The sequence below is a fragment of the Cololabis saira genome, chromosome 1 (assembly GCF_033807715.1).
Source record: "Cololabis saira isolate AMF1-May2022 chromosome 1, fColSai1.1, whole genome shotgun sequence".
Lineage (NCBI taxonomy): Eukaryota > Metazoa > Chordata > Actinopteri > Beloniformes > Belonidae > Cololabis > Cololabis saira.
In genome coordinates this window covers 31910001-31935999 of record NC_084587.1, presented here as the reverse complement: position 1 = coordinate 31935999, position 25999 = coordinate 31910001, and positions in this window count along the sequence as shown.

Sequence of the window (25999 nt, the reverse complement as noted above, 5' to 3'; positions counted from 1 at the left end):
TCTTTATTACCACAACACTGTTTTACTTCTCTCACTCACATTTCAGGTGGGTTTGGGAAGGGCCGGCCCAGAATTTCCTGTTTTTATCATGTTAGTGATGTTAGCAATAAATTATTGGGTGAAACCAAACAGAGGGATTTTTCTTTTTCAGTAGTTATTTGTGTTTGTCGGTTTGATTTTTCTTTTGAGACATTTTAAGAATATTTTCTACTCTTTTTTTTTTTTTTGTATCCACATTGTATCACCCAGTGCTCCTACAGTGGGACAAAAAAGTATTTAGTCAGCCACCAATTGTGCAAGTTCTCCCACTTAAAAAGATGAGATATACCTGTAATTTTCATCACAGGTATATCTCAACTATGAGAGACAAGATGAAAAAAAAAGAATCCAGAAAATCACATTGTCTGATTTTTAAAGAATGTATTTGCAAATTATAGTGGACAATAAGAACGTGGTCAATAACAAAAGTTAATCTCAATACTTTTTTATATACCCTAAAGTGATCATTTTTACTTGCGTGGAGCCACAGATCGAGGGAGATTATCGGTGGTCTTGTATGTCTTCCATTTTCTAATAATTGCTCCCACATTTGATTTCTTCACACCAAGCTGCTTACCTGTTTCAGATTCAGTCTTCCCAGCCTGGTGCAGGTCTACAATTTTGTTTCTAACGTCCTTTGACAGCTCTTTGGTCTTGGCCATAGTGGAGTTTTGAGTGTGACTGTTTGAGGTTGTGGACAAGTGTCTTTTATACTCGGGGATTAAAGTTCTCCATCTCTAGACAGATTTCCGTCAGTTGGAAAATTAGAAAAAAAAAGAAAGAACAAAAAAAGATTTGCACGTGCGTTATCATGTTAAGCCTGAATTATAGTTCTGCGTTAAATCGACGCAGAGCCTACACCGTAGGGTACGCGGCGAGGCGCACCGTACGGGGCGCGTCGGCACATACCTACGCCGTAGGCTCTGTGTTGGTGTAGCGCGGAGCCATAAATCAGCCTTTAGGCATTAAACTGACGCTGTTGTAAACCAATAGAGCGAGCCAGAGGCTTGGTATTAGCCAATCCGAAACAGAGGAGGGCGTGTTGGATCAAGGGGGGGTAGTCTGGGGGAGCAGTTGTCCCGTCGCCGCCCTCCCCCCACCACCGGAGGCGCGGGGCCTTCGTCCAGCGGCGTTGACGCGTTGTCGGAGAGGGGTTTTCACGGGGCGGTGTCCGACGTCGCGCGGAAGGCGGACCGGCGGGGGGGATCGGGTACGGCAATCGGCGGCGACGACTCTGGACGCGCGCCGGGCCCTTCTCGCGGATCTCCCCAGCTGCGCCGCACGTCCGCGGGTAGCCTCAGCTGGCACCTAGCAGCTGACTTAGAACTGGTGCGGACCAGGGGAATCGGAGTGTTTAATTAAAACAAAGCATTGCGAAGGCCCACGGGAGGTGTTGACGCGATGTGATTAGGAAATACCTTCCTCTTAACAATAACATCATCATCTCTTTGTCTTCACTAACACCATCGTTGATTGTCCACGAAACAGTCCAGGATCACCAACATCACCTTGGCCAAAGCCTTGCCAAATGCAGTGACATCAGAGCAGCTGAGTCAACTGGATGAAGAAGTGCGAGCTTACCAGGTTGACTCAGATCTAGGAGAACAGGCCAAAGGCTTTAATGAGAGTACTGCACAAATTGATGTGGACTATATATTAAAAGCAAACTGACAATAATAAAACTGCTCAAAATCACCTCCTATAAAATGCTAATGGTCTTGAGTATTTAAATAGTGTTGGTTAAAGTCTTCTTACACCTTAAATGCTGTATTAGAAAACAGAAGGGCTAATGACTGACGCGATACACCGCTACGAAAAAATGGCGGAAGCTCCGGCCGGCGGAGTTAGTTGTGGGCGTGGTTTCACACATCGGCCAACCTATGTAAATCACTCCCGTCGTAACATAACGACGGGAGCAGAATCTGAACGGCTCGTAGAAGCCACATCACACTGGATGGATCATCCGGGCGGCTGTACAGACACTGCAGAGTTTGGTTGCTTTCCTCCTTCTCTGAGTTGGCAGGCTGAGGGGAGACCACTTTATATATGTTAAAGCAAGAAAAAACGTGTTTTTCATAATAGGTGCAGTGCATAGATGGCGGGGGAATATGAACTGGCCTGAAAAAAATGTTTCAGTCAAAAATATTGTTTTTGCTTTAATCCCTGTATACTGATAATGAGTTAAAACAGGTGCCATTAATACAGGTAACGAGTGGAAATAGTGGAAAAAGAAGTTACATGTCTGTGAAACCAGAAATCTTGTTTGTAGGTGACCAAATACTTATTTTATAGAGGAATTTACTAATTAATTCAGTTAAAATCCTACAATGTGATTTCCTGGATTATTTCCCCCCCATTCTGTCTCTCATTGTTGAAGTATATCTCTGATGAAAATTGCAGGCCTTTCTCATCTGATGTGAGGTGCAAACGTATCAAAGGTAAACACACTTGCAGTATGATGGTGATGATGCATAAATTGCATTTCTATTTTTTTTATGCATTTTCCAACAAAGAGATTGATGGCCACTGTTACTGATAATAGATCAAACTTTGTCCAGGCAGTCTAATGAACAGGCCTGCTGGTTCTGAAAATAAATAGGAAGATGCTGCAGTGATAAAGAGATAAAATTCATAGACAATACATATGGTCTTTCCAGTAAACATGATAACCATTTCTCTTCTCCCACCTCATCATAGGCGTTCTTCCCAAAGTGTCAATAAAGTTTATGGGTCCATGGCTCTTGGAAAAAAAATTGTAGTTCAAGCCTGAAGCTCTATTTACTTGGAACCAGTATGACAAAAACTCACTCTCATAACCGTAATTGTAAGGAGCTGTTTTCACAATTATAATTTACCTGAATTTTACAGGGTTAGTTAACTAATCCTGTGGAAATGGGATTTATGAGATGTAACAGATTAAATACATAAAAAAATGAATTTGAGGGGGCACGGTGGCGCAGCTGGTAGTGCAGCAAGAAGGTCCTGGGTTCAATTCCCGTCGGGGATGCTGTGGGTGCTGAGTGCGTGTTAAGTTTCCCCATGACTTCAGCGGCCACACCCTGGGTGGGGTTGGTGAAAGGGCCTTTCTGTGTGGAGTTTGCATGTTCTCCTTGTGTTCCCTTGGTAGCTAATGTGAGCTACTCACTCACTCACTCACTCATCTTCTTCCGCTTGTCCGTTCCCGGGTCGCGGGGGCAGCAGCCTCAGCAGGGATGCCCAGACTTCCTTCACCCCAGACACTTCCTCCAGCTCTTCCAGGGGGAGTCCGAGGCGTTCCCAGGCCAGCCGAGAGACATAGTCTCTCCAGCGTGTCCTGGGTCTTCCCCGGGGTCTCCTCCCGGTGGGACATGCCTGGAACACCTCCCTAGGGAGGCGTCCGGGAGGCATCCGGTACAGATGCCCAAGCCACCTCAGCTGACTTCTCTCAATGTGAAGGAGCAGCGGCTCGACTCCGAGCTCCTCCCAGGTGACCGAACTCCTCAGCCTATCTCTCTCTCTAATGTGAGCTACCCTCACAAAAACATGCAACAGTCCTGGGCTATACATGCCCCCTCTGGCCAACCTAGGCGCCAGATGGGGTGGGGAAGATCTGGCCGGAATAACGTGATCCTTTCACGTGCTACGTCCGGCCAGAGAAGCCCCACCATGTCTGGTGAAAAGAAGCAGCCTGCTCACTCCTCAAGTAAGGAGGAGCCTTGAGCTCAGTATGGCTCTCCTGGGGTTGGTAGAGGGAGAAATGCCCAGGACTGACTTACAGTAGGTAGGAGCACGGGGTGATAAAATCGGGAAAAAAAATTGGGATTTAAAAATATTTAAAAAAAAAAAGACTTTGCATGGAATAATAAGTAAATAAATATTACTTTTGAAATGAGAAACGAAAAATGGCGAATATATAGTTTTGTTTTGAATAATGAGCCCAACACTGAATACAGCTATACTACGTCCCTAGACTGTATAAAACCTTGTATATATAGTTAATAACTAAAATCTAAAATGCTGCCTACTCAACCTGCAGCAGTGATATTTTCAGTAATCATATGTTTCTACAGAGAAAAATCTCCTCAAGCAACCCAGGCTGTAGTCCTTGAGCAAATATGTCCCAGAATGCAAACTCACCCATACTGCACATCTATTCATGCATTCATTTTTTTTGATCTCTTGACTCAAAAATGATTAAAAAAAAAAATCTAATTCCTGTTCTGTGTCTTTTCTGAATTTTTTCTTTCTTTAAGACACAATATGAACCTATTATTTTCAGGCTAACGATGAAAATAGATATCTAATATAGATTAAAAAGGACTGCTCCGCAATCATCTGCGCTCTGTGTTCATTTCTGAGATGCCTGCAGTTTAAGAAGAAAGATGGTAATGCTTATAGGCTCGATCATTATGTGGCAGTTGCATGAAAAGTGTTCATAATTGCAACCATTTATTTACTCCCTCTGTTATTTCCTGAGGAAAGTTGTTATTTTCTAAAATACTTTAGCATCTGTGATTTGCACACTGCTTGGAGGCTTGTAATTTGTTTTTACCCTTTTGGAGTTGGATTTTATATTATTTATAAACAACAACCACACATGACTACACCGTGATATTAATATAAAATTAAACCAGAACTTAAACTAGTAAAAGTACACCACATGATTAAATTGCCTGTAGAACCATAAATAAATCAGAATTTTGATTTGTATATGATTGTAGCCAAGCTAGCTGAGCATTGATAATCTGGAGGCAGTGTTAGTTTTTTTTTTTAATGGCAAGATAGATTTATTATTTCGTAGTTCTTAGCCGCAAGAATTGCCGGCAAGGAGAAAAAAAGGAGAAAAAAAACACACACCCACACACAAAAAATAGAACACAAAAAACAACTCCAAATCTAATCAATCAACTAAACTTAAACTGCAACTTCACTTCAATAATTAATCTGAATTCATAACCCTCAATTCTGGAATTCCATTGTTTCTGTTGCCTCATGCTCACCTCAGACCAAAAAAAAGAAAAATCTCCCAAACCCACACCTGGCCAGGTATTTAACTACCTGGACTAGCCCATAGCACATTACTCCTAAAAATCAATTAACTACTCAAAATACATATTCTGTTTAAAATTCATTACATCAATTTAACATCTTACTACAAAACACTTCTATCAAAAGAAAATTATTTATGTAATTCTACAACACCATAAGAAATCCATAAATATCCACAATAGCCCCAAACACCCCTCTGACCCCACACACATTCTGTGAGTCTCTGTGAGGAGCTGTGGGATTCGAGACTGCAGGCCTATCGAGACATCAATAAAAAGGGACAAAAGTGGAGAGAAATCTCCCAGAATTTGGACATACCTGGTGTTTTTAAAAGTGGTAGAAATGTGATATTCTTTTGCTCTTTTAACAATAAAATGTCCATTTAAAATAAAATATAGCATTTCCATGCCTCATATCAGGATCAATTGAATCATTTATCAATATATGGTTATGAAACTTTTTTCGGTCGCCAAGCAACTTGCAACAAATATGTACAGGGGTCTCCAACCCTGGTCCTGGAGAGCACCTATCCAGCATCTTTTAGGTGTCTCCCTGCATAAACACACCTGATTCTAATCAAGGGTCGTCATTAACTTGTCATCAAGGTCTGGGCAGTTCTGTTGTTGACACAGCTCCTTGTATCATGGTGTGCTGAAGCAGGGAAAGATCTAAAACATGCTGGATAGGTGCTCTCAGGACCAGAGTTGGAGACCAATGCGCGCAGGCGCGCCTTGCTCTGCTCCGTCTCTGCACCCACTCGCCGCCGACTCTGCTCCACCTGCGCGGACTCTGCGCCGAGTCTGCGCCACCCCAGCGGTGTTGCCGCGTTCTATGTGAAAAAGGCTTAATTTTGGCTGAATTGTCTTTCCAATGTTCTTTATTTCATTTACATTTTTGAGCCACCATGGTATTAACAGCTGGGCAGATGTCTGGACTTGGTGGTGGTTTGACAGACAGCCTCACTTTTGACTCCAGAACCCTTTGGTATGCAGATGTTTTCATGGTTCACTGAAGAGCTGCAAGGCACCCGCGACCTGATAGTGGTCCCTACTCCACCATCCTTGACAGCTAAAATGAGATGAAGTTCAACCTTGCAGATGTAAGGGATTCCTTTTAAAGAGCAGCAACTTAGTCCCAGCAATCTTCCTACACCTGTAACCCCCCCCCCCCCACACACACACACACACACATGAAAAGAACAGCCAGATATCACAAAAACCTTTTATACCCTCTCTTGAGTTGGTTTTTCAGAGGTTTCGACAATCCAATTTAGCAAAAAAGTGCAATGGAAGTACCTTTTCGCTTTTGAATGTCTCTTACATCCACTGCCATCGTCTTCTGTTGACAATTTTCGAAACTGCAGTAGAAGCAGTTGCAATAATTTCTCCCAAACTAACAATATTGTCATCCATTTTCTTTGAAGTCGAGGTCTTCTTTTTCTTTGTTTTGAAGAGAAAACTTGCAGGACGAGATACGGAGAGAACTAGGAGAGTTACACTTATACAAAGAAAAACACTGTTTTTCTGCGGTACCTTTGTCGTAAACACTTTTGTTTTGTCAAAAAGTTTAATGGAAATACACTTATATTTACCTGAAATGGCAAACATTTACCAATACAATTACCAAGTCATGTACATGCAGTATATACAAGGAAATATCTTAAATACACCAACTGATTACATTATATGTCGATCACCATATTTATATACCGTATTTTCGCGACCATAAGGCGCAACTTTTTTTTTTTTTTTTTTTTTTAAATGTGCCGGGCGCCTTAAGAAACGGTGCGCCGTGTCTATTACCTGAATTACGGTAATGTAAGGCCGGCCACCATGAGAACTGTAAAAAGAGAAGGGGGCGGGTGAAGCCCCCGTGAGTTGCGACGTGAATGAGACCATCCACTGAGCTGTTTAATGCGGAAACAGATGATGAAAACTTTTAAGGATTTGCTTGATGTGTAAAATACAACCAAACTAAGTTTTGCTCCGCTCTATTTAAATAAGCACACTTGTGTGTGCGTGTTCTGCAGCGCGTGTGTTTTGCATGTCAGAACCGAGGATGCACCTGCCGTGGGTTTGCGGGTCCGATCGCCACATCCCGGGGCAGATCCGGCTGAAGTGCCGGTGCTCTTACCCCGGGAGTCCCTACTACAAGTCCATGTGGGCTCCTCCGGTCCCGGCCGGTCGGAAGCGGTCACTTTCCCCGGTTAAAGCCGCGGCTGGAGCAGCGCGGTGATGCGCGCTGCTGCAGCCGACTTCCTGGTTCCCAAAGCGGGTCCGATGACCTGGTTCCCGGCCGTTTTACGAGCAGAGATTTCTGGGGGCTGTCTCAGGTCAGATCAGCTTCACCCTCCGAAATTTGCAGCCAAATCTGTCGGTTATAAACCCGGTACCGGATCCCGACATGCGCGGGTGTTTTTCGCAGCGCGACACACACTTACTGGTTTATGTGGCGCTTGCCTGGCGCAGCTGATGGACAGAAACTGTATGGGGATTTTTAAAATAAAAACTTTGCATAAGACGTTTCCAGCCGGAGTCATTATAAGGGTGAATGAAAAGAGGGGGCTGGATGAAAGGATGATGATCAAGAAGCTGAGACAGGTCTGGAAATTCGGACTGGCAGCTGAATTAACGGAGCTCCTGTCGCATACAACCCGGTACCGGCTCCCCGACAGCGCGTGTGTGTGAGCGGGTCCAGCGCGGCGGTCCCGGGACCCGGGACCGCCGCGGGACCAGCGCGGGGGGGGGCGGACCGGGACCGGGACCCGGGACCCGGTCCAGCGCGAGGGAGCAGACGGGGAGCGGACCCGGTCCAGCGCGAGGGAGCAGACGGGGAGCGGGACCCGGGACCGCCGCGGTCGGGATTTTTAAAAGAAAAGCGTTCCCTAAAGAGACTTTTCCAGCCAGAGTGAAATGAAAAGGGCTGGATGGATGAGGAGATGATCAGTGGCTGAGACAGGTTTATGTGCAGCAACCCGGTGTTTTTTTTAAATTCTTTAATGCAGAAACAGAATATGAACCTTTGAAGGGTTTGATTGATGTGAAAAGTGAAATAAAATATCAAACTAAGTTTTGCTTCCGCTGTATTTTTAGCTCGTGTGTGTTCTGCAGCGTGCGTGTGTGCAGCTCCGTCTCCGTAGACGGCGCCTTTTGGGTCGGTGCGCCATATGTGTGTTTTAAAACCAAAAATGACACACAAAACTGAGGGTGCGCCTTTCCACACAGTGCGCCATATGGTCGCGAAAATACGGTACACAATTTTCAGGTCTTTCATTTTTCAAACGAATTCAACCATTATTTAGTCAAAGATCTGTGTATTTATAGCCACTAACAGTGGCAAAGGTTTTGTAAAATGACAATGCAGATAGGGAGAGAAGCTTGATCAACAGGGAAGGGCTCAGAGTAGAGCCACTGCTCCTCCACATCAAGAGGAGCCTGATAAGGTGGCTTGGGCATCGGGGGAGGATATCTCCTGGACGGCTCCCTGGTGAGGTCTTCCGGGCATGTCCCACTGGGAGGAGACTCCGGGAAAGATCCAGGACATGCTGGAGGAACTATGTCTTTCGGCCGGCCTCCGAATGCCTGATGAGCTGGAGGAAGTGGCTGGGGAGAGGGAAGTCTGGTTTTCCCTGCCTAGGCTACTGCTCGCACAACGGATGGATGGATGGATGGATGGATGGATGGATGGATGGATGGATGGATGGATGGATGGATGGATGGATGGATGGATGGATGGATGGATGGATGGATGGATGGATGGATGGATGGATGGATGGATGCAATGAAGAGGAGTTTCACAGATGCAGAACTTTTCCATTTCTAAAAAATGCTCTGCACAATATGGAGTGATCATTCAACCTCACTTGTCTACTAATGAGCCATAACTCTTTGTCCAAGTTTACCGTGGCAGATAAAATAAGTTGAAAGATTTTTTGAGAAAAAAGAAAACCCTAAAATAAGTAGTATTTATTTAGGGATGGGAATTATTAAGAATTTAGCAGGTCCGGTTCCATTATCAATATCACTTATCGATTCGGTTCCCTATCGGTTCTCTTATTTATTTTCATCCAATTATATAGTACAAATGACCCTACTGTAGTTGCTTTAACACTTTAATTTCAAGTATGCACGGATATTTTGCACTCAACTTCAACTAAAGCAAAGCTGATTTAAGCTGAAAAACAGGAACTTTTTCAAATGAACATTGTGACATAAATACAATCGCAGTGATCAACTTTTGCACATTTACAGTTTTTATGCAGAAAATGTTTCAGTGTGTTGGAGGAATTTCCCCTCTTTGATGTGATCAAAGCTTTGCACCTGTTGCAATCAAGCACCGACCATCTCACTTCCACATCGACGCTAATGCAGAACTAAGTTTTGTTGCAGTTCCTCGACTGACCGATAGAGGGTGGCTGCAAAAGTGAGTCGATCTCCATTGACTTTCATGTTAAAATGTCCAACTTTAGACCAGAAATAAACATATTTACAGCTTGGTTAAAAACTACTGGTATTGGTTTGCACCACGTCAGAAGTTTATATTGCGCATTAAATTTATTTCTAATATAATAATGATTGTTTGGCAGTCGGCTCACCAACCCCTACACATTACCACTTCCTTATCTATAATCGTCAAGCTAATGCCCTATGCGAAGCAGCTATCCATTTGTACGAACCAGCCTTGGGCAAACGGGGTGGTAATATTTGATTTCACCAACTAGTCAATATATTAAAAGGTATATCCTGGTGTAAAGGTCTGACAGCAGCTCTGCAGATATTTCGGCAGGGTTCGGCTGAAGGAGCTGGGAGCAAGGCTAACTGTGATAGACATGCAGTGGGCACATTCTCGAGGGCTTGCTCAGTAACATGGCTGTGCTGTATGAAGGAAAACAGGCTTCGAAACCAGGCTTTGGAAACCAATGAATCACATGTCCATTGTTATATACAGTCTATGGTTGCAACGGGCAGTACAACTGCCCTTTTTTCTTGAAATATAACCAAACTTTGGAGCGTTTGTCTCAAAGCCATGTTGGAAACATTTTGAGTTAAAATACAAAGTGTATACATGACGTCATCACAAACATGTGTCAGACGGTGGCAGAACCTATAAAAGGAATCATTAGGCAGATTAACAATTCCACTGAATTTAACTACTGAGAGAACTGGCTCTCAATTCCCACCCCTAGGTATATTCTAAACCCAATAATAAGGGGAAAGCTAAAAGGGTTGTGTGTTAACTAACAGGGATGTGTAGAAGAAAAAAAAAAGAACCAACTATATTTCCAACTGTCAACGCATTTTTGACGACAAGGCTTTTGGTACCAAGTTTAACGTAATCAGTACAATGAAAAAAATTTGCACAGAAGTCATAGGGGGAAAATGGTTAATGTTTTTTCTTAATTTCCTTTTTAATTACAGTTCATCAACAGTCCATCCATCCACCATCAATCCATCCCTAGTGTATATATATGTAGTGAAAACTTACTAATGAAAATCAGATGTTGCTTTGAAATTGTTCAAAATAATCATAATATATGATTTTTCTTTTCTATATGCCAGTATTTATACCAGTGGTAGTCCAGGTAATCCAAGTTCAGGGTAAATCAGTGCATGATCACAATATCAGTTGCGGGTTGAGCCAAAGTGGACTTAACTGAAGACAACCAAGGGGAACTCCACCATTGAAAACAAATAATTAAAAAAGCTAAACGGGAATTTGTCAAAATACATATGGACAAGCCACAACTTTTCTGGTAGAATGTCCTTTTGACAGATGACACGGCACTGGATTTCTTAAGGAGCCTTATAAAAAGATAGAAAGGGATAACATAAAAATGAGACCTTCATTAGAGCACTAGGAGGATAAAAAGTGGGGAAAAAAGTAGTAAGTCATTGGTTTGAGATGATGCAACGGAAGGAGTTTCTAGAGAGATGTATAAAGTAAGGAGGAGAGAGAGAGTTGACTGAATTGAGGGTATTAGACTTATTGTGAAAATCAAAGGAAAAAAATGATAACGGGGGAAAGGAGAGTCACGAACTGATACTAAGCTGTGGATGGAGTGGTAATTATGGAACCAGTAGATGTGTCAGAATAAAGCAAAGGGAGTTAAGCAAATAATTTTTCAGGACAACATTAAGGTCTTTTCAGAGAAATGTTGATGTATAAAAAGGGGCTGGAATGATCAGCCCAAATTAATAAGTGTGCATTTTTTTATTTACTATATTTTCTTGTTCTGTGAGCAAGATAAATAAAAATGCGAGCCAAGTCATCAAATTAGTTTTGCTCCTGCTTGATCTATTTGAAGCAATTGGAGGTTTTTGGACTGTAGAAGAAAGTACCAGAAAAAAAACAAACACAAGTGTGGGAAGAATGTGCAAAATCCACACAAAGGTCCCTGATGGTATTTGAACCAGGAACCTTCCTATCGTGAGGCAACAGTAACAGCCTCCATTCTGTTCAGTGAGGGCCTAGATCTTCAACCCTGGTCCCCAGAACCCCCTGTCCTGCATGTTTTAGATGTTTCCCTGCTTCATTGCACCATGATAAAAATTACTGTGTCATTAACAGACTTGTGCAGAGGACCATTCATTAGAAACAGGTGTGATGATGCAAGGCAACATCTACATCAATGTGCACAACAGGGGGTTCCATGGACCAGGGTTGAAGACAGGGTGGGGCTTCTCCGGCCGGACATAGCGCGTGGAAGGATCACGTTATTCCGGCAGGATCCTCCCCACCCCATCTGGCGCCCCGGCTGGCCAGAGGGGGCATGTGTAGCCCAGGACTCTGCATGTTTTCACATAGCTACCCAAGGGAACAAGGGGAGAACATGCAAACTCCACACAGAAAGGCCCTTTCACCAACCCCACCCAGGTGAGCACTGAAGTCATTGGGGAACTTAACACGCACTTCAGCGCCCACAGCGTCCCCGGCGGGAATCGAACCCAGGACCTTCTTACTGTGGGACGGCTGCACTAAAACCAAACCAAACTAAAACCATTAAACTGAGAGGCCAACACATAGTCAGAGCTCAGGGGGGCTGGGCACTAGGCCGACGAGAAAGTTCAGGGGACGTCCTCGGGGTCGGGCAGACCGGCGAGACAGTTCAGGGGGACACTCTCGGGACTGAGCAGACGGGCGTACTATTGATATTTACTCAAAAGTGTGCCAAACTGAAGTATACTTTTTGAGTATATACTGTTTAGTATGGCATTTCGGACGCACCAATGGGCTTCAAAATAAAACGGGAAGTAACAAACTGTGACAAAAACGACATACAAATATATAAATCAGTATTTAACTGTGTGCACAGAAATGTAAATCTTCAAATTCACCAATAGTATTTTGTAGAGGCTTTTCTATCTTAAAAAACTACAACAATGTGTTTACAGTATAGCTGCTATAGTCAAGAGGGAGTAGACAGAGGATTGTGCTTTACTTTACAAGTGTGTACCAAGGGGAAACCAGCCGGTCTGCTTCATACAGAAAACTTTTGTATTGGTTCATTTCAGCCCTAGAGCACTGTGATGTGTGCAAGTGGTTGACCAGAACGGTGAAATATATGTTCTGACTCCATTAAGTCTGTTGACGAACTTATTGTACTTAATGGAAGGAGAGTATCTACCAACTTGAAACATGCTATTGATTTTTTGTGCTTATAACTTAAAACTTAAATCAAGCTAGGAGTAGAAGGTGCATGTCAGAGGTCCTCCAACCCACACAAAGAAACTCTCCAAAACAAAATTCAAAACATTACAGCTACTAACTCTAGTGTCTTTATGTATTCCCTGGAAGGTTACATGGTTTCATTAGCACTGCTACATGGTAGCTACAGCCTGTTTAAGATCACACCTATTGCATTTCTCTTATAGTAACATCTCCTATCTAACAAACTACTCATGTAATGCTGTGAACATAAGAATTTAAGTCTTTGTGTTTTCTCCAAGAAGTTAAGACTTTTTTTTATTTTTGTCAGTGTGCTTTGAAAGTACCATTTCCATCCACTCAAGTACTCAAGTAAGAGAAGTCATAAAACAAAAAAATGCTTTTTTAAAGACAACTCATCTGGAACCTTTAACCAAGTCTATTCTTCCACCTCCACTCTGTCCTGTAACGTAACAAATGAACTACTAGATAACTTCCACACTAACATTTTAAATATTGTTGATTCCTTTGCTCCCACTAAGGTGAAGCTTGTTGTTGGTAAGAACAAAACATGAAGAAGCAGCATTCAGATTTTATGCTTCCCAGATCTGGAACAAACTTCCAGGAAAACTGCAGGGATGCTGAAACCCTGACTTCCTTTAAATAAATGTTAACCTAATTTGTTTACAGCTGTCTATGACCAAATTATCTAAACCTTAAATTTAAAATTGTTAATTTCTGTACAACAGTGTAACTCTAACTTAAGTCTACCTTTTCTTTATTATACCATTGCACTGTAACTCATAATTAGGGCCCGAGCACTTACAGTGCGAAGCCCCTATTGTATCTGTAGGATTTTTTTTTTCCTAGTTTTTATCGTTTTTATTTTTCCGATGAAATGAGGGCCTTTTGCCCCCCGTAAAGGTGCCCCAAAAGTCACCAAATTTTGCACACAAGCCAGGCCTGGTGAAAAATTTGATATTTAATTGTTCGCTTTAATGGGCGTGGCCTAATGGCTCAACAGCGCCCCCTAGAAAACTATGTTACCGTGGCGACGATAGACGCCAAAAAGCACGCCCCCCCCCCCCCCCCCCCCCCTCCATCTGATTGATCCATACAGATAAAGCTTCGTGCCTCAAGCCCCACAATACGGTTTGACGATACTGCACGAAAATCGGTAGACACCTGTAACATGTCGCAACTTAAAGAAATGTCTCTTGGCGCCATGGCCGAAACCGAACAGGAAGTCGGCCATTTTGAATTAATCGTGTAATTTTGGCACAATTTATGCCATTTCTTCGGCCATTTCTTCGCCCGAACCGTAACGTGCACCCAGGTGTGTTATACATCAAAATGTGCGTCTCGATCCTGTGAATATGCGCATTACTTTTCTCAGTCAAAAGCGTTACTGTGGCGACGATAGAGGCCAAAAAGTGCGCCCCCCCTTCAAGATTGGTCCATATTTGATAGTCCCTACTTTCTGCCATAACTTTTGAATGGTTTGACATAAAGAGTCGTGGGTGGTGTCATCGGACTCGTTTTTGAGTCCTTGAACATAATTGGTGCAAATTAACCCTGTCCCTTCTTCTGATTGGTCGATATTTAATAGTCCCTTTTTTCTGGCATAACTTTTGAATGGTTTGACATAAAAAGACGTAGGTGGTGTCATCGGACTCGGTTTTGAGTCCTTGACCATAATTGGTGCAAATAAGCCCCGCCCCTTCTTCTGATTGGTTGATATTTGATAGTTCCTACTTTCTGCCATAACTTTTGAATGGTTTGATATAGAGAGTCGTGGCTGGTGTCATCCGCTAAATGTCCAGGCCTGAAGACATTTACATGCAAGTCATACAAGCGCTTCCACTGCAGCACGCCTGAACGTGCACAAGGGTGCAAGGGCCCGTTCATCGCTGCTTGCAGCTTTAATTTATCTTTACTTTTCCTGCTTGCATTATCTAAAACATCTTCAATTGTCTTGTTGCTGAAATATAATATACAAGTAAACTTGTATATTGTCTTTTAAAATGGCTGCACACACACAGGGATCCGCTGGCAGGACACAAAGGGCATCCTCACAACTCAGGGCTGCCCACAGACGTGTCTGCCTGTTAATTAGCTAGTTATTCTCCAGCAGTTGGAAGACGTCGATTATTACAAAATGGCCTATAATCAGTCCCATTAACCGACTTATAAATTAACTTGTCAACTCCTTACTCTTGTCGTTTAATGAAAATAATCTATCACATTTTATTTGTATTGCACTTTTCATTCAGCTTGTACAACACAAGGTACATTACAGGATTAAAACAAACACTAAAAATAGAAGAGAAGGAATATAATCTCTGATTCTACCATTACAACACATCCAAATACGCACAATTATATACACATTCATACACACACATACTCACCAATATATAGGCCCATGCAATTAATATGTGTAAGAATTGAACATTTGATACAGTGGACCACTCTATCAATCTACTGTAGATACTTTTTATAGCCCGATCGGCCTCTCTGCCACTGTTTTTAAGTTGTCTGAATCCTATTTTACCAAGAGATTATTTATTTATTTTATCTTTGTCAGTGCAGTTCAATATAAATATAAAAATAAATGAAAGTAGAAACTTCCAACCCCCATGAGCCAATGGCACTACACGACACAACCTGCACAATATTGGCTTGAGTCACAAATCTCACATATAAAATGAAGCAAGTCTCCTCTGTTACAAATTATTGAAGCTCAAATGAGTCACAGGTTTGATTTGGTTAATTACACTTGTCAAAATTAGCACAATGGGAATTACACATATTATTTGAGGTTGCATGTAGCAAATGTGATGACAAATGTCTGCATACAAAAGCAAACCAGTTTGTTGAATGAACCAATTCTGATTCGTAACCGAAACAAAAAAGTGTAATGTACATTCTAAACACATAACACAAATGGATCACACACATTCTTACTGTATATATCCTGGTGAAAGATATATCGCGTTTAAGAGAAGCCAATTATGGGTCTCTCCTTTTGGCATCATGCCTGTGGAAAGTCTTCACTATTTTGTTGGGGTTGCCAAAAACTTAAAACTTTGTTCTTTACAGAAGATTATTACAAAATTCAAGACAGAGAGAAATAAAATGTACAAGCTATAACAGTAGAAAAGTTATTAGATCCAAACATGAGATAAGAGTTTAATTTTGCAGTAATCCCAAAATATAAATAGCAGCTCTGAGTGTACACATAATGGCCCGGTTTCCCAGATCAGTTAAGTAGCTCTTAACAGCGAAAGACTTCTTTCAAACCTTCTTAAGGAGCCTGTGAAAGAAAATCGCATTTCCCAGAGTTGCTCTTAGCTTAAGAATCTATTTCATTAAGAAGGAAATGAAAGATGCTGCTGACCCAGTCTTTACAACCATCTTATTGAACAAAGACTCACAGATCCAGCGCGTCAGGCAAATCAATATCACACCAAGCAATGAGATATTAAAACAATGCACCCCGCACAAATTTTGATCTATTTTATACTTTAGATTTATATAGTTTAGCATTCATTGGTGACAGCAAAGGGGAAAAAAAAAGAAAAATTAAAGCTGCAAGCAGCGATGAACGGGCCCTCGCACTCACAGCCACCGCCCCCCATAAGCATATCAGACATGACACCACCCACGACTTCCTATGTCAAACCATTCAAAAGTTATAGCAGAAAAAAGGGACAACCAATCAGAAGAAGGGGCGGGGCTAATTCAAGCCAATGAAGGTCAAGGACTCCATACAGAGTCTGATGACACCACCCACGACTCTCTATGTCAAACCATTCAAAAGTTATAGCAGGAAATAGGGACAACCAATCAAAAGAAGGGGTGGGGCTAATTTTCACTAATTATGGTCAAGGACTCAATACCGAGTCCCATGACACCACCCACGACTCTTTATGTCATACCATTCAAAAGTTATGGCAGAGAAAAGTTTTCCAGGTGGCGCTGTTGAGCCATTTTGCCACGCCCATTAATGCAAACCATGAAATATCAAATTTATTGCCAGGCCTGGCTTGCATGCAAAATTTGATGATTTTTGGAGAACTATCAAATATGGACCAATCAGATGAAGGGGGGCGCGCTTTTTGGCGTCTAGCGTCGCCACGGTAACACTTTTGAAAGAGAAAAGTAATGCGTGTAGTCGCTGGGTGGAGACGCACATTTTGATGTATAACACACCTGGGTGCACGTTACGGTTTGGGCGGTATTAATTGCCGAAGGAATGGCATAAATTGCGCCAAAATTACACAATTTATTTAAAATGGCCGACATCCTGTTCGGTTTCGGCCATGGCGCCAAGAGACTTTTCTTTAAGTTGCGACATGATACAGGTGTGTACCGATTTTCGTGCATGTACGTCAAACCGTATTGTGGGGCTTGAGGCACAAAGTTTTCCAGGTGGCGCTGTTGAGCCATTTTGCCACGCCCATTAATGCAAACCAGGAAAGATCAAATTTATCGCCAGGCCTGGCTTGCATGCCAAATTTGGTGCCTTTTGGGGAACTATCAAATATGGACCAATCAGATGAAAGGGGGGCGCGCTTTTTGGCGTCTAGCGTCGCCACGGTAACACTTTTGAAAGAGAAAAGTAATGCGCGTAGTCGCAGGATGGAGACGCATATTTTGATGTATAACACACCTGGGTGCACATACGGTTCGGGCCGTATTAAGTCCCGAAGGAATGGCATATATTGCTCCAAAATTACGTGATTAATTCAGAATGTTCAAAATGGCCGACTTCCTGTTCGGTTTTGGCCATAGCGCCAAGAGACTTTTCTTTAAGTTGTGACATGATACAGGTGTGTACTGATTTTCATTCATGTACGTCAAACCGTATTATGGGGCTTGAGGCGCAAATTTTTTCTGTCTGAACGAATCAGATGAAGGGTGGGCGCGCTTTTTGGCGTCTAGCGTCGCCACGGTAACGCTTTTGAAAGAGAAAAGTAATGCGTGTTGTAGCAGGATGGAGACGCACATTTTGATGTATAACACACTTGGGGGCACGTTACGGTTCGGGCCGTATTAACTGCCGAAGGAATGGCATAAATTGCGCCAAAGTGACACGATTAATTCAAAATGGCCGACTTCCTGTTCGGTTTCGGCCATGTCGCCAAGAGACTTTTCTTTAAGTTGTGTACTGATACAGGTGTGTAGCGATTTTCGTGCATGTACGTCAAACCGTATTGTGGGGCTTGAGGCACAAAGTTTTCCGGGGGGCGCTGTTGAGCCATTTTGGCACGCCCATTAATGTAAACCATTAAATATCAAATTTTTCGCCAGGCCTGACTTGCATGCAAAATTTGGTGACTTTTTGGGCACGTTTAGGGGGGCAAAAAGGCCCCTCCTTTCGTCAGAAGAAAGAAAGAAAGAAAGAAAGAAAGAAAGAAAGAAAGAAAGAAAGAAAGAAAAATTCCTACAGATACAATAGGGCCTTCGCACTGAAGGTGCTCGGGCCCTAATAAGGAATAACAATTCCTGTATATGCTTTATGCATTACGCACAAATAAAACGATCATCATGAATATCATTTATTTGATGATTTGGCTGCTATACAGCATGTTCTCGCTGCAAATCAACTGCGTCGCCGTGCGCGAAACAGAACTGTTTCTATGAACGCATCCGTGCGTCAGCACTTCAATCCCCTGGACGTGCTGTCGGACCGGGCTGTCCAGGCAGCCGTGACACCGATCCTCCTGCGCCGAGCCCGAGCACCTATGTGTGATGACAGGGAATCAGTGCATTGAGGAGCAGTGCTGCGTCTCCACCAGTGTTGTGCTAGTTACTGAAAAATAGTAACTAGTTACCGTTACTAGATTAAAAATTAACTCAGTAACTCAGCTACTTAGACCAAAAAGTAATGCGTTACTATGAAAAGTAACTTTTTAGTTACTTTAAATAAAAACATTATTTTAAATGCTCCCATTAATGCCCCTCTAGCCTTCATTTCAGCAGGTACTGTAAGGATTTGCATTGTGCATCGTGTTCTGCATTCTAAACAGTCTCCCCGCTTCTTCACTTCCTGTGTCAATAACGTTGGTTGCTTAGCAACAAGCTGAGAACGACCAATGAGTTTCAGCTGCAGCTGAAGAACAGGAGCCTTTGATTAATCGTTCATTACAGTCCTCAAATATAATAACCAATGGTAGCATGTCGATTTATAAGAATCTTTTTGCCCAGAAGAAAAAAGAGCAAAGACAACGACCCATAACTATTTTCTTCTCTTGAAAAAACACAGCTACACCGCGGGGTTTAGGATAAAAAGACGCTACAGTGCGAGTCGGGATGCAGCAGAATCAGAAGAGCAGTGGAATACGTGCGAGGCGGGGCTGATCTCTGCAATTTGAAGCCCTTTATAATTGTAAAAAGAATTTCACTTATCACGGGTTCTTTTTGGAACATAACCCCTGCAAAAAACCAGGGATTGCTGTAATTCCACGTTGCAAAACTCGCCTTCTCTTGGCTCTTGACCGATCATGTTTTTGAACACACACACGCCCACTACGTTTCCTCCGATCTCCGCGTGTGGGGAATAAAAGCTTCACTGTAGCCAGAAATAATGGAGTAACGCACCGTTTGGTAACGGTAATTGCGTGACTGAATTTAAAAAGTAATGCGTTAGAGTATTAGTTACCGCAAAACTAAGGGCATTACTGTAACCCGTTACTAAATAACGTTAGTCCCAACATGGTCTCCACACCCGCTGTCTCTCCACTCATCCGCAAATACAACGTTGATAAATGCAATAGTGAAAACGGTCAAGCAGCTAAATAAACTTCAGAATATTTTTTTGAGGTGAAGGATTCTGTTTATAGTCAGGATGATACAATGTGGTCCTATATGCTGAATGATCGTTAAGTTAATTTCTCCTTTCGTCCATCTTTCACACTTAATAAAAACAATATATTCCCTCATTATTCTCTTACCAATACTACTTCTTATTTAGTTGCAGTCTTGTTTTCATCATGAAAAGGGGTCATTAAAGTATATTTATCATCTTAGTTTTTCATTATAACACACATGACGCACAGGCAGCAGGGAATTAGTGCGTTAGTTGGCAGTGCTGCGTGTGAAAATGCGCTGATAGTGATCGGTGATCGATTTGCCTGGCATCGATTGATTTGGTTTCAGAACCGGACAGCTCCTCCAAAGAGCTTCTGAAAGAGCGAAACTAAAGGACGGTGTTGAGAAGTCATCTGGGAAACACCCATATCTTAGGGTCCCTTCTTAGTTGAAACCTTCTTTGAACCTCTCTTAAATCCTTAAGAGAGGTTGGATCTGGGAAACCCGGCCAATGTGAAATTTAAAAAAAAGTATTAGACATATGCTTAGGAACCTCTCCCCCTCTCGTCTTCTCTCAGATATATGTCGTCTTATGAAGAATGATAGCAGGACCCCATACTGAACACCTCACTATCTTGAAATGCAGTTACAGTGACTCTCAACATCTATCTGATTTGGGTTCTTATGTGCATTAGTTTCTTCCAGCAAGTTGGTTTTATCTGGCCATGGCCTGCGTCTTGTTTTTGTGAAGTGTATTTGTGCGTATGAGGATGTGTATCATCTATCATCTGGCTATCATCTAACACATGCACCTGCTGGTTTGAATGGACATACATACTTTTGTACTATTCTTTCAGTGTTATCTCAACAGAAAAAGCTGTCACTCCAATTCTTCTGTTCCAAGATAATAATTAATCATGATTCTGAACTGATGGCAATGTCTTTTTGTTGAGTTAAGTGTTTGTACCATTGAATGATGAGTGCACTAGTGCATTTACAGACCTTAAAGTCAGATTGCACAAAATAAAGTCTAATTACACAACAAGATTAACCATTTTTAACAGCAACTAAATGCATGAATTTGATTGTCATTTTAAGAATTACCCATACAAATATATGGTTCTGGTGATGTGTTTACAGCACCAAACTGTGCAGTATTTTAATGTCCTCACAAATAGAATGTTTCTATGTGCTTCCTGAGCAGCCTGCCAGAAAATAAATGAATTAAAAAGAGATTAAATATTATAGTGGATAGCATCCACATGTGAATGTGTGTATGTGTGCTGCCATTTCTACTTCTGGTGCAATTGTAAAATTAAACACTGAAGCAGTGATTCCAATCTTAACTTTTTATTTTTAATCTTCTTACCCTGGATTGAGCAGGTGTCCGTTTGTTCTTCTATTAAAAAGAAATACTTTCATTGTCATTCTATCCTCTTCTAATCCTCATATCTCAATTTCATGTCGGGGTCAACCTTGAAAAAGATGCTGAAAATCTGCTGAGGTTAACCTGTCAGGATGACGGAAAAAGCAAAATTAAAAATGATGAATTATTCCATGCTACAATACTTGTCCCATTCCCCTTTCTCATGGATTATTCAATGTTTTGTTTATCATCCTTTTCCAAGTGAGTGAGTTTTCTCACACATTTCTTCCTCTTGCTGCCTGTCTCCTGAGCAAGGAAGTGCTGCTCCCATAGTGGGCTGTTACTTCAACAGCGCCTGCAGAGTAGAAACCGTGGGGAGAGATTTGTTGATGGGTTATGAAATAATTAACACACAAAGGTATAGCAGGTGTATACTGTATGCACAAGGGTGTTTCTTATATAACAAGGCTTAGAAATCCATATCAATGAAAATGGTTGTGTTACATGTACTGTAAACAAGTACACATAAAATCCCACTATACTGAGCTGGCTAAAACTAAAGACTCACTTCTCAGTTCTTATAGTATAGAACTGCAATAATTACGAATTTTGAAAAGCCTTGATTATAGTCTGTTATTGTTGCTGTGACTTTGAAAAATAAATTTCACCGTCTGTGTGAAACCCTGGCCAATCAGTGCTTGAACTCTTAATTGCTTGTGCTACTGTAAATGACTTTAGAGAGGACTTTGAAACTGTAAAGACTGGCTAAGACGCTTCCCAAAATGACCTTCACCACTGGAGCAAAACTGATTTGTTTCACAACAAAGATAGAGATTAAATAACAGTCCATCCTATTTGTACAATCACTAGCAAGTCTTCCACATATGTGTGAGCTCAGTGTATGAGATGACAATTAAGTGTGTTTGAGCTTTATCTAGAAAGCCATCCAACACTGTTACCCATAAAGTTGTAATAAGACATTTTATACTTCTTCTAATGAAACAATTGCAAATGACTAATGGAATAAAGAATTTTTTCTCAAAACAAAATTATTCCAAGTAGCTTCTCACTGGGGTGATTGACAAATAACCCCAAGTAACATCCATAACTTGGTGATACCATGTTGTTGAAGCTTCATTGATGTCTATCACATATCTAGTTGCAAAGTTTTCTATAAAAATCTAAGACATTGAATACTTGTTGGAACTGCACCAGGTTATTTTTTAGTGTTTAAGTATATTTAACAAGTTTAACCCTACGCCTACATTCATAGTGGTCATATTTAGGGGATTGAAGTGAACCACATCACTGTAACCCCTTCTTACTTGAGACAATGTTGTTGTTGTTTAAATCAGTGCAACAGCCTGGTGCAATACTCTTCCAAGGAACAATAAATGTGGCATAATTCAGGTTTGGGATGTAACGGTATGGGATTTTACAGTACGGTATGGTGAATGTGTTACAGTACAGTATACCGCTGTATTTCATGGTGATGGTCTTTTATTTTTTTTTAAGATTTTTTTTTTGTACTAGGGGCCATGGAATGACCAACAAAACAGTCAAGTATCATTCTTAAAAGAAAAACATTGCTTTATTTAAGCAGACTCAGGAGAAGATGTATATATTATGTTTGTCATACTCCCTCTATTACCTCTCCGTGCATCTGTCTATTATAATCCATCATAATCCATCCTTTGGTCAAAACAAACAACCAATCTACAAGCGAACAAAGCGTTGCAATGCGATGTAGTGATGTTGTCATTTTCTGTAGACAAGAAGACCACGCCATTCCACGGAGAATGAAAGCGACGTACAACAACAATAACCATGCTCTTTGAATGAAACATCATAAACCAGCTACAGTTGGATTTATAATCATTCATCTTATATGCTTGGACTTTAGCTGTGCATATTCTTTTTTATGCCACTTGCGGAGATGGGGCATCATTTTGGATGTATTCGCCAATCTTGCAACGACTTTTCTGTTGCATAGTTTGTAAGTTGGCTCTCCGTCGTCCTTTATGGATCCATCCAGTGATGGCTTGTCAATAGGTGGCACTAGGGCGCCGCCCCCATTAAAATTACAGGGAAAAAATAAATAAATAAAAATATAGACACAGTACACATACATTACGTAATAAAAAGTAATTATGACATCTGTGCGCTCATAAAATGTGGCCAAATGAGTGTGTATTGCATGTTCTTAAACTTTTCTTCCATGTGACTTCATCCTGGTCTCTAATTGGTTACTCAAAGACTCTCCTCCGGTCGCAGCTCTCTGCGCCTGTGGCCAATCAGCGTGTTTTCTGTCATTCTTCATCCAATCTGATTGATTCATGAGCTGTCAATCAAAGTCACACCCCTGACAGTGTAGACGTGCGACTGCATCTGTCACTCGCATACAAACGGAGTCACAGCCATAGACATGTATCCGTATCCGCCCCATGGAGCTGCTGCGATATGTCAACGTCGCCGCCATATTGGATGTGGCAAGACTACGCTGTAAACTAGTACAAGTAAATTGACTTATTTTCATAAAGCGCCTTTCTACAAAGAAATGTACGTTTTACGTCTCATTTATTCATTCACACATGCACTAATATACTTGGGAAACAGTTAGGCACCAAATATAATATATTTAATTTTCTGAGATGGCAAAAATAAGAACTTTATTGATCCCACATAGGAGTAATTCATGTTATATCAGCTATAGAGAACAAGGTAGTGCCGAAAAACAATATATATCCCCCCTCACAAAAATAAGAAAAATAGAGAAACATATTTTCCCATCAACAAAACAAATTTAAAATGTTTCAAATAACCATTTTTCAGACAATATCTGTCAATATCTCTATATAATAACTGAAAAAATCTGAAAAATGGTTCAAATATGTTATTTTGTTACTTGAAAAATTTTAAATATGTTTATGTAAAATATGCTACATGTATATGTAGTGTATATGTATATGTAGTATATGTAGTGATATGTAATAAAAAATAACAAAAAAACTGTATGTTCAAGTAGAGTTTATAGTTATGTTGTAATCCCGACTCACCAATGCACCCCCCCCAAAATGTTTTATCACCAGCCGCCACTGGATCCATCCAATTGTTTTCGGTAGCCAAAAAACTCAGAAACAAATGAACAGACTCGCTTGACTGGATGATAGAGGTGGTGAAGTATGGGACACCGGGTCCGCGGGTAAATGAGCCTATGGTCCAGAGTCTGCCATCATAATTCCATGCTTTTTTCTAGCTTCCTGGATCATGTGGGTCTCGCATGTTCCTTAAAATTGCTTAAGTCCTATGAGTCTGCATACTCACCAGGCATGCCCTGTTTATATCCTTCCTAAATGTATCAACTAGAACTGTCAAAGTTAACGCGTTAACTTAACTTAACGTCCTCTTAACGCCAACAATTTTTTTAACGCACGATTAACATGCAGGAAAAAAAACGCACATTATATAATTTCTGGCGCTCGGCGGCACCTGTAGTTTGAGGAAAAGTATGGTGAATTGAAAGATGGAGAATGAAGAGGGACTTTTGAACGGCTAGTTCACTTACAAAAAGATGCCAGATGGTTTGCTGGACAGGACTAAAGTTATTTGCATGGACTGTCGATTTGAAATGAATTACCATCGAAGTACGTCGAGTCTCAAATACCAGAGAGTGCGCGCCGCGCCCCTCCCGTCAAAAGCAGACAACGCTGGATAGATGTGCATCATTAGATGAGCAAAGAATCTGAAGTATTAACTAATTATAGCCCAACTGTACTTTATTGGTTGAGTTACACTCCCTGCTGTTACATGTGCACTTTATTTGTTTGTAATAATTTTTTTGTATCACCCTGTTTTGATCCCACTTACGAGAATGGGATATTTTTTTATCCTTTTATTTTCCTCCATATGACGTTAGACATAATCACATGGAAAATGTAACTGACCAATGCACTTCTTGTACAATGTTTGTGATGCATATGGTTCGTTGTTTTACATTGAGCTGCTTAAAAAAAACAAGGAATCTTAAGTTAGTCTTTACAAGTGTAATAGTCAATCTTTATTTCAGACTCAGACTCATATAAATACAATAAAAGAGACAACAACAACAGTAAACAAAACAACCAAGGACAGAATAAGAACATACCTAAAAAATATACAAACACCCTCTCCAATGCCTCCAAAAACTAGAAAAGAACCTAGTACTGCTCTTTTTGGGCATGGTTAAAGCCATAATAATTTCATTTTTTGAGTCATTCAGCCTTGCCATAAAATTATACATGAGATTCCTAAGGACAGCGTCTAAGGTAGAAACACCACTGTGCACAAACAACTGACTGGCACTCGTCCACCTAGGGAGCTTCAAAATAATTCTAAGTGCATCGTTGTATGCCACCCGTAGCTTATTAAACTTAGCCTTACTGTAGCTGCACCACAGGTGGGCAGTGTACAGTGAAGTACAATAGGCTTTAAACAAAGCAATTTTAACATTATCAGTACACATAAAAAATGTACGTGCCAACATATTTGCTTGTGCGTACAGTTTACAGTACTGTCACTGAATATCATCATCATCACAAAGGTCATCCCTGATGATGTGACCAAGATATGTGACCTTATCCACAACATTCAGCAATTTGTCTGCCAGGAAAAAGGTGGGGAATGTTCTTTTCCGGTCTTCCTTAGTCTTTACAATCATAACCACACTCTTTTTTGAGTTAAACTTGATATCAAACTGCTTCCCATAGTCTGAGCAGACTCTAAGCAGTTGCTGCAGACCAGCAGAGTAGGGAGACATGATGACCAAGTCATCAGCGTACAGTAGATGACTAATGAGCCTTTCTCCGACCATACAGCCAGTCCTGCACTCTTTAAGCCTTTTAGAGAGCTCATCCATGTACAAATGAAATAACATAGGTGACAGAATCCCACCCTGTCTAACCCCATTTGTCACTAGGAAGGGTTCAGATGTAGTATTCCATCTTATTTGCATGGTTTGATTTGAGTACCAAAATTGTAAAACCCGTAATAAATAAGGAGGGACCCCTCGCTCACAAAGTTTCACAAACAGTTTACCATGGTTAATGCGGTCAAAGGCTTTAGAGGCGT